A 15,220-nucleotide genomic window follows, 5' to 3' on the forward strand; every position below is an offset into this window, starting at 1 on the left:
AGAGCAGCTCAGGGAAAGGTAAGTGAATTATGCACTCATGAAAGGTAATGTGGCAGTGTTTAAAGCTGGATATACACAAGCACTCTGTCACAGTGCAGGGAAGTCATGGTTCTGTCAGCTTTGGTGAAACTGTACCAGGAGTATTGTATTTGTTACTGAGCACCTGGTTATCAGAAAAATAGCAGTAAATTGGATGGAGGCTAGAAAAGAGAGCAAAAAGAAAAATAGTTTAGGGGACTAAACAGACAAACCTGTAGGAGCAAAAGAGATAAATATGACGACTAAGCAGGGGACATGATAATGGTCTACAAATATTGGGGAAGACGTGTTTTAAGATAGTATAAGAAGGTGAAAAGGAATGAAATGAAGAAAGAGAAATTTTAGGCTAAGTACCAGTAAATCTTCCTGATTGTGAGGTGTTTACATTTGTGGAACAATCTCTGCTTGAAATGGTAGAAGCCTCTTAACATGGGACATTTAAAAGCTCGATTGGACAACACATTGGTAAATACACAATAAGGAACAATCCTGCACTGTCAAGAAGATAGGCTACATGACGTAACAGTTCTTTTCTCTCTCTAACATGTATGATTGTATGAGAAGATTAGTAACAACCATGTAACTGAACAGAGATTTTGGTCAAATGTTACTTTTCAGAGCTTACTCATAAAAATACCAACAAACTTTGTAGTAACAGTGAAATAATCCTAACACTGGCTTGGGGAATGTAAGTGAACTATATGTTCATGAAAAGTAACAGAATTGTCTGTAGGTGGAGAATGAAGTCCTTTAGCTGCACATCAGGTAAAGCATGTGCAGTGGCAGTGCAAGCTTCTGCATGTTGTCCTGCCCACATGCCTCTTCTCTGACCTGAAAAGATCAATGAGAATAGTTAAGTATTTATGCCTATTCAGTTCCTGGTTTCTCTGCTGAGAAGAAGAGTGAACGATGGTGTCATTTAGGGCCCAATTATACAACAGCTCACATCTGAGAAAATTTTTGAACAGAATCCAATGGGACTGCTGGCATGAGTGTTTTCCTATTTGAATGCCCAACTGCTGCCTTAGGAGCTTAAGTCCAAAATTTACATCCTCAAAGCCAGGGCCGGCTCTACAGTTTTCACCGCCCCAAGCAGCGGCCAAATTGCCGCCGGACAGCGGGGGCAGTCCCTGTACCCTTAGGGCGGCAGCCGCATTTCCACGGCGGCAGCAATTCGGCAGCAGCTTCTATGTTTAGCTGAAGCAGCTGCAGACAGTTAAACATAGAAGCTGCTGGCGAATTGTCACCACCGCGGAAACGCGCCTGTCGGCCTAAAGGCGCACGGACTGCCCCCGCTGTCCACGGCAGCAATTCGGTGCACTGCTTTGGGGCGAAAACACAGGGACTGCCGCCCCTTGCAGAATGCCGCCCCAAGCACCCGCTTGGAATGCTGGTGCCTGGAGCCGGCCCTGCTCAAAGCCACCACTCAGCTGTACCTACATGGCCCACTGTCTTAAATATTTCATACACAGGGGTTTCAACAGGAGATTTGGAGAGACACCTCTAGAATACCCCATAGCTGAGTGGTTAGGGGACTTGCCTAGAAGATGGGAGACCTGAGTTTAAATCCCTGTTCTATATAAGGCAGAAAAAGAGATTTGAACCTGGGTCTCCCACATCCTGGGTAAGTACTCTAACCACTGGACTAAAGGAAGGCTATAAAGGCACCAGCAGGTGTATTTTTTGTGCAAGAAACTGCTTAGTTTCCTAACTTCAGCAGAGGATTTGTGGCTGAAGTGCCCTCTGAGTTGGAGCCACCTCCCTCTCCTCAGCATTTCCTATTGGCTGGCTTAGGCAGCTCCCTATTCAGCATACTGGCTTTTGTGAATCTCACTTTTAGGTACCTAACTTTTCCCATGAATTGTATAGGGAGCATGGGTGCCTGAAAACTTGGGACTCTGGATTCCACTAGGTGGTAGGGCACCAAATCACTAGTCATTGCAATGCTGGGTCCATCTCCTAAGTGGATCTAGCCCTTAGCATTGCTTGTGATGTAGACACCTGTGCTCTATCAAATGAACCCATTTCACTTAGATCATCAAACAGCTGCCAGATGGTCATGACTCTGAATCACTACCAATATGATCATATTTGAACCACTGCCCTCAAGCTGAAGCTTTCAGATCCCCCCTATCAGTCCCCCAAGCCATCTACTCCATTTCTGGCCAGTAAAGACAAGGGAAATTATGATGCACTTGATTTCTCAATTGGAGGACATCAGAGGCACTCTTCTTAGACCTCCTTGGCAACCTCTAACGAGTGACTTTGATGGCAAGGATGTGCACATCATCTAGAGAAAATTTCCTGCAAGAATTATAAGAATGAGAAAGAGAAAAGCAGTTCTGAAATGAAAATCTAGACAACAGCACTTACTCAGAAGTTAGACTCAACATAGAAAGTGAAAGCGAACAGTCTAGAAAAGGTGGGTTTATTTAGATGGTAAACTAAAGCTAGACGTGAGCATTTGCCAGGATTTAAAAGCACTGGACATTTGCAGTTGTAAACAGGGTGCCTCCATGTATTATCTACAACAACAAAAAAGAGGAGAGTCACTCTGTTAACTTAGAACATGTTTTATTATTTCTGTAAAATAAGTGTTATATGAGTAGGGCTTTTTTAACCTTTAACCACTTGCTTTTGCTTTTTGAAAATGTGAAAGGGAAATCTGTATGCCTTCCTGATTAGCTAGAGTACCCGATAATGCTGCTCACTTTACCAATCAACTTACAAAATTATATTTGGATGTGGGAAGGAAGGCCACAAATAATAACTTCCCTTCTTTTATGGCAGAGCAGCCATGCAATAGTAATTTAATTTGCTCTTGAGAAAGATTATATGAACAGCTCCTCTGCTTGTGTAGCTCACTTTACAAAACAAAGGACAGAAAGAGATGGCAGCGCTGATAGACTAGATTGTCTCTGAAGATGGGGAGAGTATTTTAAGTCAGTGATTTGAAGCACTGACCACAATCTTCAAACAAGTTCTACACTAATGTTGTGAATTGTATCTTTTAGAAATACAAGGAATGGCAATCTGGGCCTTAATTGAAACTATCCTTCATAACTAAACCCTAGTCTTTTCTTTTCTTTAAGTCTCATAGTTGACTTAACTAAGTAAGGATGAGGGAATCAGTTTAGAAATTACCCAAACCTTCTTCCAGAATCTATACCAAATCTTTAAACATTTTTAAAAATTCTGCTAACCTTTTAGGAACAAAACAACAACAACAACAAAAAACCCTTATGAACTCTTGCTCTTTCTTGGTATTGATGGGAGGTATTGAAATACCACAAAAGAAGCTGAAGTCAGTAAGTAAAACTTTCCAGCTTCTTCTGATTTTTCAGACTGATGTAATTCTTATCAGAACATCCAGCTCTTCTGAGGTTCACCTGGCACTACTATTAACCCAAGTTTCTAGATGTCTTTAGGATCATCTGAGAACTTTTCCAGGTTGTTGGATTCACTCAGATTTATACCAACACATGGAAAAAAATGTGTTTTTTCCCCCCTCAAAACTTTAGTGGATGTCATTCCCAAGCTAACCTTATTTTGATAAAGTGCACAAAAGTGTCAGTCCACCTAAAGATTTTTATGGGCTTTAATTATCCTCGATCAATATGTTTACTCTCCAGAAAAATAGATTGTATAGCTAAACTTGTTGCAAGGGCTGCACTGTGATCTTAGGGCTAAACTCACACTTTCCAAATAAGCTTCTCAGAGAGAGGTGGGTATTCATTTTTTCTTACTGAAAGTACCTTCCTCTTCACAGGGAAGACAAAATCAGAATAATTTCTTGGAAAGAAGAATGACTGTGGACAAGAATCCGGTAAGTTAGGCTTTGATCCCGCAGCTGACTGCATGTGAGTGCAGTAATGCATCTGCACAAAGCCCTATAGAAGTCATGGGCTCTGGGCAGCAATAGGGGGGGAACCACGTGCAGTCCGTTGCAGGATGTGTGGCCTTATTCAGTAAATCTGAATGGCTCACACAGCACCAGACAGACGTATTCAGTACTGCGCACTGGTTGGACCACTGCTTTTATATTGACCTGAAAGCAAAACTTTAACCATAAAATCCATTGCAAATGCAAACTTTCTTTTTTTACACCTGTACATAGGTAAATGACATGCCCCATATATATAATTTCACCTTGGGATGAAAGACAAGCCAAAAAATTACTAATGCTTTAATAGAATATTTATGCTGCTATTTTAAGGGCAGGATGGAGGTAAGAAAATATAGTGATTAATTTCTAAATCACTAGTTCAAATTCATCCAAGGTCAGTAGTGAACAAATAAATTTTATCTACATGAAATGACTTCATGGCATTAATGCATTTCCCCGTGGACATGTGCCAAGTTACAGAAACCACAATTACCAGTAGCAGTCTTCATGAAAGTCTCAGCAGAAGGACCAAAGACTGAATAGCCATGTCGACTAACCTTTCATATGAAGAGGTGTTCCTTCTAGTTCATTACTGGGACATGTTGGGGAAGCTTACACACCCTTTCTATAGCTGTTGTGTGTATATACAAAGGACACTGGTCAACCCACTATTTTTCACTAGCACTAAAATCCACTCCAAATATATAAATTCAGCTACCTTACCTTCTAAGGTTGCAGAACTAGTTAAACAGGGCCTTCTTCCATAAAGTAAAAGATAAAACTGCATCTGTAAAGAAAGCTCTGAGGATGCAGAGACAGTAATACATATGGGTTAAATATTGCTATGTTTAATGACATGCCGTATGGTATAGTTAGACTCACAGTAGTTCACTGGAATATATACTACATCATAACACTGTGTGTGGGTTTTGCTTCAGTAAAAAAAAAAAAAACATAAAATATAATAAAAGCCACAGTCACCGAGATGCCTGTTGAAGAAGAAACTGTCAGTATGAAAAATAACAAACAGCCAAACAATGCGGGGTTTTGGAGGAGGGAATGCAGAGAGGCAAAAGAAAGCCAGGAAAACTAGACAAGATCAGCTCCAATGGAAGAGGCAGGGTGAAGGAGAAGCAGTGAGGGTTTTCCATATAATAGGTTCCATGTAATGCTTGTAAAAATATATGCTAGGAAGGTCATAGCTCATTACATCTGTATATGTGTGCACAGATTTATAGAGACTTCTGTGTTTTATAAGTATATATTGTGTATTATGCACATATTCATATACACATACCAAAACTTGTCAAAACTACACAGAGGATAAACACATAAATGGGACACTCTGTAAAGAGCAAATTGCTGTGTATTGTTTTGGTAGACAGTTATATAAAGTATCCATTTTTAGAACAGATGTCCATGCGGATATTAGGCCTTTCAGAGGTGGCTTGTCCGGAGGAGATCTGAGAAGCAGAGGTGAGATGGCCAGGAAAGGGACAAGGGCTTTAATGAAACTGAATTTTCATTAACAAAAGACCAGATTCTGGAATCGCTTTGCGCATAGAATTCCCATTGAAGTTGCTGGGGACTGGAGGCATTGGAAGGCTGCAGAATCAGGCACCACAATTCTAAACAGATTTTCACTTTATAGTTTGGAAGAGAATATTTTTCCAGGTTTTGACTGAATTTAGGTGAGGAGCTAGGCAAATTGGAAATACGAATTAATACACTATGGATATGGCATAAGTAGGTGTTAGCAGTACATTATATATTAGTAAACATCCACGTCAGTGGGGATGCCACTGTCTTTTTAATATTACGTAGTTGCTGTTCTCAGGGGTGAATCTTTACTCTGTTCGGCAGCATGGCTTATACTTCCAGCAAAACTGCAACATTAATGCAGCCTAAGCAACAGTAAAAAGCATCAAAGCAAGTTCTGCCTCTTCCTTACAAAGTTTTACTTGGAGGGCTGCGTAAACAGAGCACTGTCTCTTTAACTGATTTTATTTTCTCTCTCTCTTTTTTTTTAGTTTAAAGATTACATTTAATATCTATTTCCCAGCAGTGTACAAACTGACATCATCTACTCATAAAAGCGGAATGCTTTGCTTTTTTAAGCTTCAAGCTGAATAACAAATTGCCACAGATGACAGCATAAAAGAATAACAGAATGGAATCAAAAGAAAATTCATTGTCAACAGAAACCCCCTGCTGAGGAATTTCAATTTCATATATCTAATTATCCCTGTCAGTTGGAAGAACTGACAAAAAGCATTCTTTGTTCTCTCTTTCTGCCTCCCGCATCTCACTCTCAATTAATTCCGGCATACAAATATGACTAATTGTCTTTGCAGTGCTCAAGAGCTCTGTATATAAATGTTCATGAACTGAAAATGATTTGGATGGTATTCATGCATCGATTTATGATATTTGAACACAATAGACATGCATAATTCAGGTGACCATGTTAGCACCCTCACAAGCCCTTATTATAGAGATTAGACAGGATTCTCTTTTCACGTCCCTTTTTCATATATGCTTTGTGACAATAACTCACTTTGCACCTATTAAAAGAGGAAGCATTATATGTCTGCTGTGGCTCATTGAAATTACCAAGAACAAGATTATCAGCATTTAAATAACATACTGGAGGTGGCCAGAAAAATATTAGGTACTTTGAAAAGCACATCTAGGATCACTCCATGAAGGTTAACATTTTTTTTCTGCGTAGATCAATTCAAGAAACCTTTCCAATGTCCTATACTAACAAATATTACAGGGTTAAGATTTCTCTGGCACTGTCTTTTTGTAACTTTTCCTTTACTGTTTTTCAAAGTGATTTCTAACCAAACACTATGATCATCACATCATAATATAGGAAATACTATTTCAAGGGGAAAGGGGCTTCTGTGCTGAAGAATAAAGATTCATAAAGAACAATAGGAGTGTTTTGTGGAAAACTTTGCTGCCTTGCTTCATATGAAATGGTCTCAGCTTTCTGACAGGGTTTGTGTGACTGTTACTACATTCATTAAAATCATATTGAGAGTAGCAAAATGCTCATTGATCCAGGAAAATTTTATAGACGTGGTGGTTGATTCTATACTACTTAAGGCAACACTCTCATTCAGACCAATAGGGGTTTTGTGGAAGTAAAGAGGACAGGATCGGTCCTGCTAAAGCTTTGTCTAGATTGGGTTTTTAGTCACTTGTGCGGCTGCAGCAGTGCTAGTGTAACACTTACATCAGTACACTGATTCCACATTGAAGGTTGCCAGTGGTGTAGCTAAACTAGCAGTTTAAAAACTCTTGTGTAGACAAGGTCAAAATCTGTGCATTAGACTTTTCACTCCTGAAAGGACACATTCTTCTCTCTGACTCCCGACTCTGGTATATATAAAACTCCCCTGAGAACAATGGAGTTAGATAATATATGTTTGAAAAATGCATGTGGACACATAACAAAAGACTGTATTATAATGGATACATACAGTGGGGGCAGAATTAGGTGTGCCCAGCTTTAATTTTCTTGTGTACTGGCTTTTGAATGTGCAACATAATGATTGCTTCACATAGCTCTTATTTTTTTGGAATGTAAGTTTTACTGGAATGTATTTTTCGCAATTTTGAAAGATTTGAAAGGAAAAAAAGGTAGAAAAGGAATTTCCTCATGACAGCATATGTCTATATTGCAATGTCCTGTCTCAGGCATCTTTCTCACCATTCTTCCGTCAAACTTGGGAGCTGCACAAAACCTTTGGCACAGGGACAGAGAGTACTTCAAGATGAGCAGTGACTGAGGCAAGGACTTCTGCATGCCCTCATTCAATACCTGCCTTACAAAATGCTCAGAAACTTGTGTGGAAAACTGTGCACCCTGTGCATAAAATTTCCCATGACACCCAGAAATTTATGTGCCCTTTGCATACAGTTTTGAACAGCAGCTGGATCCTACCGCTGCACACAGAAAATGTCATGAGCTCAGCAAATGGTGTTTTCCATGTGAAACAGAGTAGTGATTTATGCATGAACTCATCATTCCCTGAAAACCTTATGAGAAGCACATGCAACAAGGACAGGGCTCCTGCAGCAAACAGGGGTTTAGAATGGGAGCTGTTATTCAGCCTTAACTGTAGGGTTACAGCATGCTAGAATTGTCGTAACAATAAATTGCAATCATTCTCTGCTGTTTCTATTAGGAAGCCTCTAGGCTAAATTCAGTAGTGACAAAAATAGTAGTGCAAAGTTACATGTTTGGAAGGGGATTGGAAAACAGGTGTGAATGGTCAAGTATAAACAGAGGCACACAGCTACTATGGCAATGGTAACTATGGAAATACCTAGGTAAACATAATTTCAACACATGAGCATTTATTGGGTGTGCAATTCAACTTAAGTAGCAGCGGGAAGAGCCTGCATTTGCCTGAACTCTGATGTTGCTTTCCCATCCCCACCCCCTTGGCTGTCCTCTGAGCCTGTACACTGCAATAGCATGGCCACTGAATATGTAATATGTGCAAGTTACACCGCTTTAATGTTTACACCCCTTTCTTCTGGCCACTTCCACTGCTGTTCATGCCACCGCTCAATTTAGCTCCATTGATTAAAATTATATTTATTATTTCTATTATAGCACCTAAGTGCTCAAGTCAAATACCAACCTCATCAGGAGTTCTGCCTGAGTGTTACAGGAGCAGGCCCTTTAACAATAAGTAATTAGTGCTTTTCTCCTTGCAAACATTTAGCCATGCTTGTTAATTAACAATGGAGAGTTTATTTCAGGTTAGATATAAAGATTTCTCCCATTTAAAAAAAAATCTTAAAAGTTCAACTAAACATTCTTACGCCTGAATTCAGATCTGGTGTGAATGGGTGCAATTCAACTGAACTCAATGGGGGTATGCTGGTTTTACACCAGGTTTGAATTTTGCCCGTTGTTTTAAAAAGCTGTCTAAAATACCTAGGAAGCTGGTCCCCAATCTTGAAAAGACAACCAAATTGTTGAATTCCTGTACCCACACAGAGCCCACCGGAAGTAAATTCATCCTCACATGATTGTTTGCAATATCTTTCGCAGACACTTATGCAGCATACAGCATTGTATCTATTAGGCAAACAAGTCCCTGAGCCTTTAAAGAGAATTGAATGGGTTGATCCTGGGTTCAGCCCCATGGTTATCTTTGTAGGATCACAGCCTTGGTTAACTAATAGATGATACTGTATGTTTTATCAGCATCCATGAAAGATATTTGGAGCCATATCCTGCTCTCACATAAACCTGTTTTAAAATCAGTGAAGTTACTCCAGATTTACGTCACATAGCTGCAAAGGTTTTGGTTCATTTTTTCTAAATAATGAAAACACTTTCTTTAGAAAGAAAGGAACTTCCTGTGACCATTATGTAGCTGAATTAATGTCAGAAAGCCAGGAACTTCAAAATTAAGACACTTTCTCAATCTTTAACTTACCCTGTTGGCTTTTTAGTTTAGTTTAGTTTAATTTTGCAGCTACAGGAGTTAATGAAGCCATACCTTTTAATTTCCTGGCTTTTTCCACTTTAATGCTGATTTGTATCTCTACAGACATGGCTAAGTCCTGTTTAGAAAAATGTTAAAACTTAAACACTCTAATGTTCCTATGAAGCTCTCATTTCAAATCTCAGCTGAAAATATATCTTTTCTCCCTTGCCTGTACCTGTTAATTTTGCTCTCCCTCTACAATTATTTATCTCTGTAACTGTATTGTTTAACTCCTGTAAAGCGGTTTTGGGATACACTTTGGATGAAAGACGCTATACAACATAAAGTTGTTTTGTTTTGTACAAGCTGGCACATATTCGGCTGCAAATAAACCTTGGCTGAGAACTCTCTCATATTATTTCCTAGGTTCTCCCCAGGCATTTTCTCAGAACATTTCCACCTCTTTTCTTTGTCTGGGCTATACTGTAAGAATACCTCTCCTCTGAAGATTAATAGGTAACTAGAAATGTATTTGCCACCAAAAATGTGCTTATTTCCAATTAGAAATGCATCTTTGAAACAAGAATGATTTTATTAAGGGAATAGGTCTGTAGCATTGATGCAGCTAACATATAATGCCACCATGGGGAAAAAACTCATAAGCCAGATACTGAATGACTATTATGGATATTTTAAACCTAAAATCTATTTTGATTTTATGAGCAATCTGAAGTGATTGATGCTTGGGAACTCTGTGCTCTATATGAGCCTTTCTGTACCCTTAGTCAAATAAAGCAAGCAGGTGCAAGTCATAGGAGTTACTGATTATTTATGGCTTTTAGATACTTTGTGGGTTTAGCTGGTGAGAAAAGTTTTATTCCACTCACATGGACAAAACCCAACCAACTGTCTGGACTGATTAAATTCACATTGTTGCATGAACACATGGCAGGCAGGGGAAAAATTATGAAATCTCACCGCCTATGCCATGGCAACTGAGCAAACAGCTCATGGGAAGAATGTGAATAATAGAAAATAGCAATATTTCTCTTTGTGTTTTCACACTTGACAGTTTTATCCCCACATCTGTCTGATGTCCAGTGCACAAGTGTCTGCTGTAGCTACTCTTTCTCTCTTAGTTGAGTCATCTTCTGCTATAAGTTGTCTTGAAGATGATCCATATACTCTTTAAGCTTCAGAGAATATGCACTAGGAAAGTTTTTATACCACAGGTAACTCAAGGAAATGGATGACAGAACTAATACAAAGGATTTTTACAGTGGCTGTGGCCCCTGTAACAATTTCATTGCACATTAAAGATTTCACATTTCTAAACTGAAACTGAATATTGAAAGCACTTCAAATGGATGAGTTGCACCAAACTTCTAAAAGATCTTTACAAAATCGTGATGAATTCTCATGCTCATCTATTTAAGCAATTTTTAATCCATGCCATCACTTCACCAGTTCTTAAGAGACATCAACAGTATTACTAAAGGCCATTGCCAGATCCTCATCTCAGTTGCACTGGTGTAACTGAAATGAGAAGTTGGCTCCAATTTTTAAAGAAAGATAAAAATATAAATTGTTTCCTGAAAACTTCCTAGTATTCATTGTGACATTCCTATTTCTCTTATATTGTATGTATGTATGTTTTCCTAGAGTGGGAGAAACTTTCTCAGTGACTTGGTACTTGTCATGGGGAAAAATGGGTATTTGAGCTTTGGTAAAGTATAACAGAAATCCAAAACAACATCCCAACACAACTGGAAATAAATATATGACATGTCACAGGTGGCTTATTCAGTCCCAGTTTTGGTGGTTACTACTGCAAATTTTTAACATCCAGATTTGTATCCTTGGTTGCATAAGGTACTGCTTCTGCAAATACTTAGGCATGTGTTTATAACTTTAAACATGTGAGTAGTCCTCAAGTGGGCTGTAGCCCACGAAAGCTTATGCTCAAATAAATTTGTTAGTCTCTAAGGTGCCACAAGTACTCCTGTTCTTTTTGCGGATACAGACTAACACGGCTGCTACTCTGAAACATGATTAAAGTGAAGCATGTGTTGCTTGCAGGAGCAGAACCTAAATGAAGAGACCACACTATATGCCTTATATTGTGTCCTATGCTATTTCTTTTTTCAATTTGCAGCCTGGCTTATGTGGGACGATAGCTATGTTGCTAGCAAGCCAAATGTTATATTGTTTTCTGTATTACATGATTGAGGCAAATGAAGATGTTCTGTGCTTTTTTTTTCTGCCCTAATGAATAAGTGAGGTAGAAAAACACAGGGATGAATATTTTAAATACTGTACTTTCATGAGACTAGAAACATCTTTGTTTACTTGTTTTTGCTAGTACTGCTGCAGTGGGGAAGCCAGTGCTTCTGACAGACTCATGAAAACCTTATTGAGTCCTGTCCCCCAGCTCTGATTTATCATGAATCAAACATTTTCATCTTTCATAATTGTTCAGAAATGAGAACACCTTGTGCTCCTGGGAGCCCAACCCAGGGACAATAGGACAGCAGGCCTTGAAGAAACACCATCCCTTTGAAGAGTGCAAAGGTCTGTGGGCAGCTGGAAAGGGGAGGGTAAGCCAGCAACGAGAAAAGAGGAAAAAAGAGATGATGGTACATACAGAAGGGAAAGAGAGAGAGAGAAAGCTATATACGGCACAGAATTCTTCAAGAGGAAAATTTCAAGTGAGACAAAACCTGCTGATGGTGTACAGGTATTATTATTATTAGATTTATCTAAAGCATTTGATCAAGAAGAGCACAGTTACATGTTGATTAATCTTGAATCAGTGGTAGGATTTCTTGGACAGCATTCAGATTATTTCAGATTTATTCAAATCCTCATATATGCTATATTATTTGGGGTAATTTACAATTTGCCATAAAATGTTGTTTTGAGTAGGGCTGTATGCATTGCACATGTGTACTGGTCCCTCTTCATAGATCTGGGTGTGTTGATCAACATTTTGCTGATGACACCAAGAGTTGCATTTGTTTTTTTAAGCGAATCCACGTCTGGATTACCTCACCTCTTTGGTAACTCAGCCTGGAAAACCACTAATCCTGTCTGATTGGTAAAAATGGTCACCTGGGTCCTGCTATCTCCTTTCCTCCTTTGATGGATTTGGCTATGGTTCTGTTGGCAAGCTGTAAAAAGAAAAAAATAGTGGAGTTGCAAAATACTGGACACTTCCTAAATATATAGGGCCAAATTTGGAGATGACTTAAAACCCCGTGCAATCTCTTTTAGGTCCAAACTGTTCCCTGAGGTGTAACTCAAGACCATACTTATAATGTCAGATTCGACTCTCAGATATGCCAGTGTAAATATGGAGTCATTCTGACTTCAAGGGTTTTAACATCATGTTTACACCCCTGTAAAATGAAAGCTGCAACAGTTGGTATCTAAACTATCAATCCTCTCTGCATTTTTAGGGCAGGAGTAAAGGGTAAAATGATTGTAATAAAAAAATAGAAATACAGAAATTATTATTGAAAATTGTGACCTATGTACAGTAAAAGAAAAGATGTCCATGGACTCAGTCCTGCTCCCACTGAAGTCAAGTGGAATTCTGCCCCTGGTCTGGGGGAAAGCATGATGAAGCCCTTATGTGCCACTTGTCTCTGTGGAGTAACTGGAGCAGTGGGGAGGGTTGAAAGAAATACAGTAGCAGAGAGAGAGAGAATGAAAAAAACACCAAAACCATGATATACCTTCAGTTCACAAAGAGAGCTTTCCTTGTGAAGGGGTAGATTATTCTCTTATGTGTATGTGGCTTCCATTACCAGTAATGGGAGTTGATCACACACAGAGAGGAGAATAGACTCTTCCATCTGACATCTCATTGGCTGCCTTGTATAAAGCCCGTATACAATGCCAAGTTATTCTGGATCAAGCTACTAATTGGTATCACGTTATATATTGCTGAAGTTTATTTATTTTTTGAGAGTGTTAAGATGTTAGAAGAGCTACATTTGGATCTCTTCTGAGTGCATGGGCACATGCTATAGGCAGTGTTTACATGACATGCACTGGTATGGCATGCATGCTGTCTCTTTTGTATTTTGCTGTAGTGGTCTAGCGATGGCAGCATGTGAAATTATAGCCCCTGCTGTGTAATGTTTTTAATATGTACAAATGCACTGACTGAATTAAAGGAGCAGCGTTGCTAGCTCAACCCAGCACAGGCTCCTTTATATATTAACCACAATTAAATATAATTGAAAATATCAGTATGCTGCAAAGCCCACTGGTCTGGTCCTTTCCCCACAATGTTGCCATGGTCCCGGCTCTCTAAAAGACTCCTATGCGACATTATTGGGCTGCAGTGTCCAAAGTCTCAATACAGTTTAAACAGTTGAATAAACTACAGAGTCTCTTAATGGAGCTGCCCTATAGAACTGCACAGAGGCTCAGTGGATCAGGGATGATACTGTCAAGGAATAACACCATATTGTATAGGAGATGCTTTGCTGGGGGTGGGGAGTGGGGGGGAATTTATCCTCACTAGTTCACTGAAACACTGGGAGTCTTCTACAGTTGGAAAATATCTGCTTTACTAAAACAGGCCTCATTTTTTGCCTCTTTTCTATGTTTCAGCAGGGAAACCAAAAGCTGGGTAAATCTACCCAAAATGGGAAATACAATGCCTTCTGCCTCACTCTGGAAGGGAGACATCCCTGATTGGAAGTGTTAAGTAAATGTAATGCTCAGCGGTGGGAACAATAATAGGGTTTTTTTTCCTTTCCTTGCTGAGTCCATTGATTTTATACACATATATTTCTAAAAGAAGGTCCAAAACTGAAGGGGAGATAATAACTATGATTCTTAAAGACTGAGGTGTGTTTTACGTGATGCTTATTTCTGATGCCTGTTTGATATCTCAATGCACCATTATCATATAATTTTTCTATAAGTAACTGATTCATATGAAGATTTGTTTACAAAAAAACAACCTTAAATCTAGAATTAGACTTTCCGGGTGTAGATTAGGATCTTTATAGCAAAACCAAGATTTACAGAGTAATTTGGTTATATGAATTTGCACATCCCATGTTTTAGGCTCTGCTGTTCAGGTTCTTTGGCTCAGATTTTAAATCCCAACCAGCTGTGTATGGGGGCAGCTGAAAAACAATTTTGGCATATTCCACTTCCCAGCTCTGGGTACTCTGTTGCCTCTGTGATGAACATGGTACAAGACCATAATTTAGATACCAAAGGACATATCCTGCTGCTTGTCTTATTTGTGTGAGTAGTCACATGGGTAGTCTTGGCTAATATACTAGAGACTGAATCTGGGACCTCCAGAGCTAAAAGCACGAGCTGTTACAGCTTGAGCTAAAGAGCCAATTCTGTGTAACTTAGGGTTGTAACAACTCCTATCCTCTATGGATCAGCATTGAGGAAGACCTGTAATCAGTGGGTTACATAAGGAGAACAGGGTTTGGCCTTTTTCGGTAACAGACTGTGCATACAGTATATCAATACGCGCACTGTACTTCATTTTGAGAAGTGCTTGTTTGGGATAGTGAGGGGATTCGGTCTTTGTATATCATACTTGTGCATCCCGGTGTATCGGTGTCACCATGTCTTGGTCTAACTCACAAAATATTTACCTTTGTGCATCTTTCATGTATTAGAATCAAAGATTTTTATGTGCAGGTTCCTCAACTCATATAGGGAGTATTTCTCATTGTCTCAGCTAGCAAGATTCTAAAATATCCTTCAGCAACAACCACTTTAGTAGCTACAGCCTAATTACTAAGAGATAGAAACTAAAGAGGAAAAATAGTTGAGTAAAAAGAAACAGATT

The 15,220-nt window shown here is 39.1% G+C and overlaps 1 long non-coding RNA gene across 1 annotated transcript in view; it reads right to left on the minus strand.

Moving 5' to 3' along the window:
• Positions 1-726: 726 nt before the first annotated feature.
• LOC123362715 overlaps positions 727-15,220 on the minus strand; it is an 18,231-nt gene continuing 3,737 nt past the window's right edge. The window contains exons 2-4 of the long non-coding RNA XR_006576531.1: positions 12,437-12,554; positions 4,649-4,726; positions 727-870 (exon numbers count right to left, since the gene is read on the minus strand). This is a non-coding gene — a long non-coding RNA (uncharacterized LOC123362715). The remainder of the gene's footprint in view (positions 871-4,648; positions 4,727-12,436; positions 12,555-15,220) is intronic.

The sequence above is a fragment of the Mauremys mutica genome, chromosome 2, assembly GCF_020497125.1.
Source record: "Mauremys mutica isolate MM-2020 ecotype Southern chromosome 2, ASM2049712v1, whole genome shotgun sequence".
NCBI classification, from domain to species: domain Eukaryota; kingdom Metazoa; phylum Chordata; order Testudines; family Geoemydidae; genus Mauremys; species Mauremys mutica.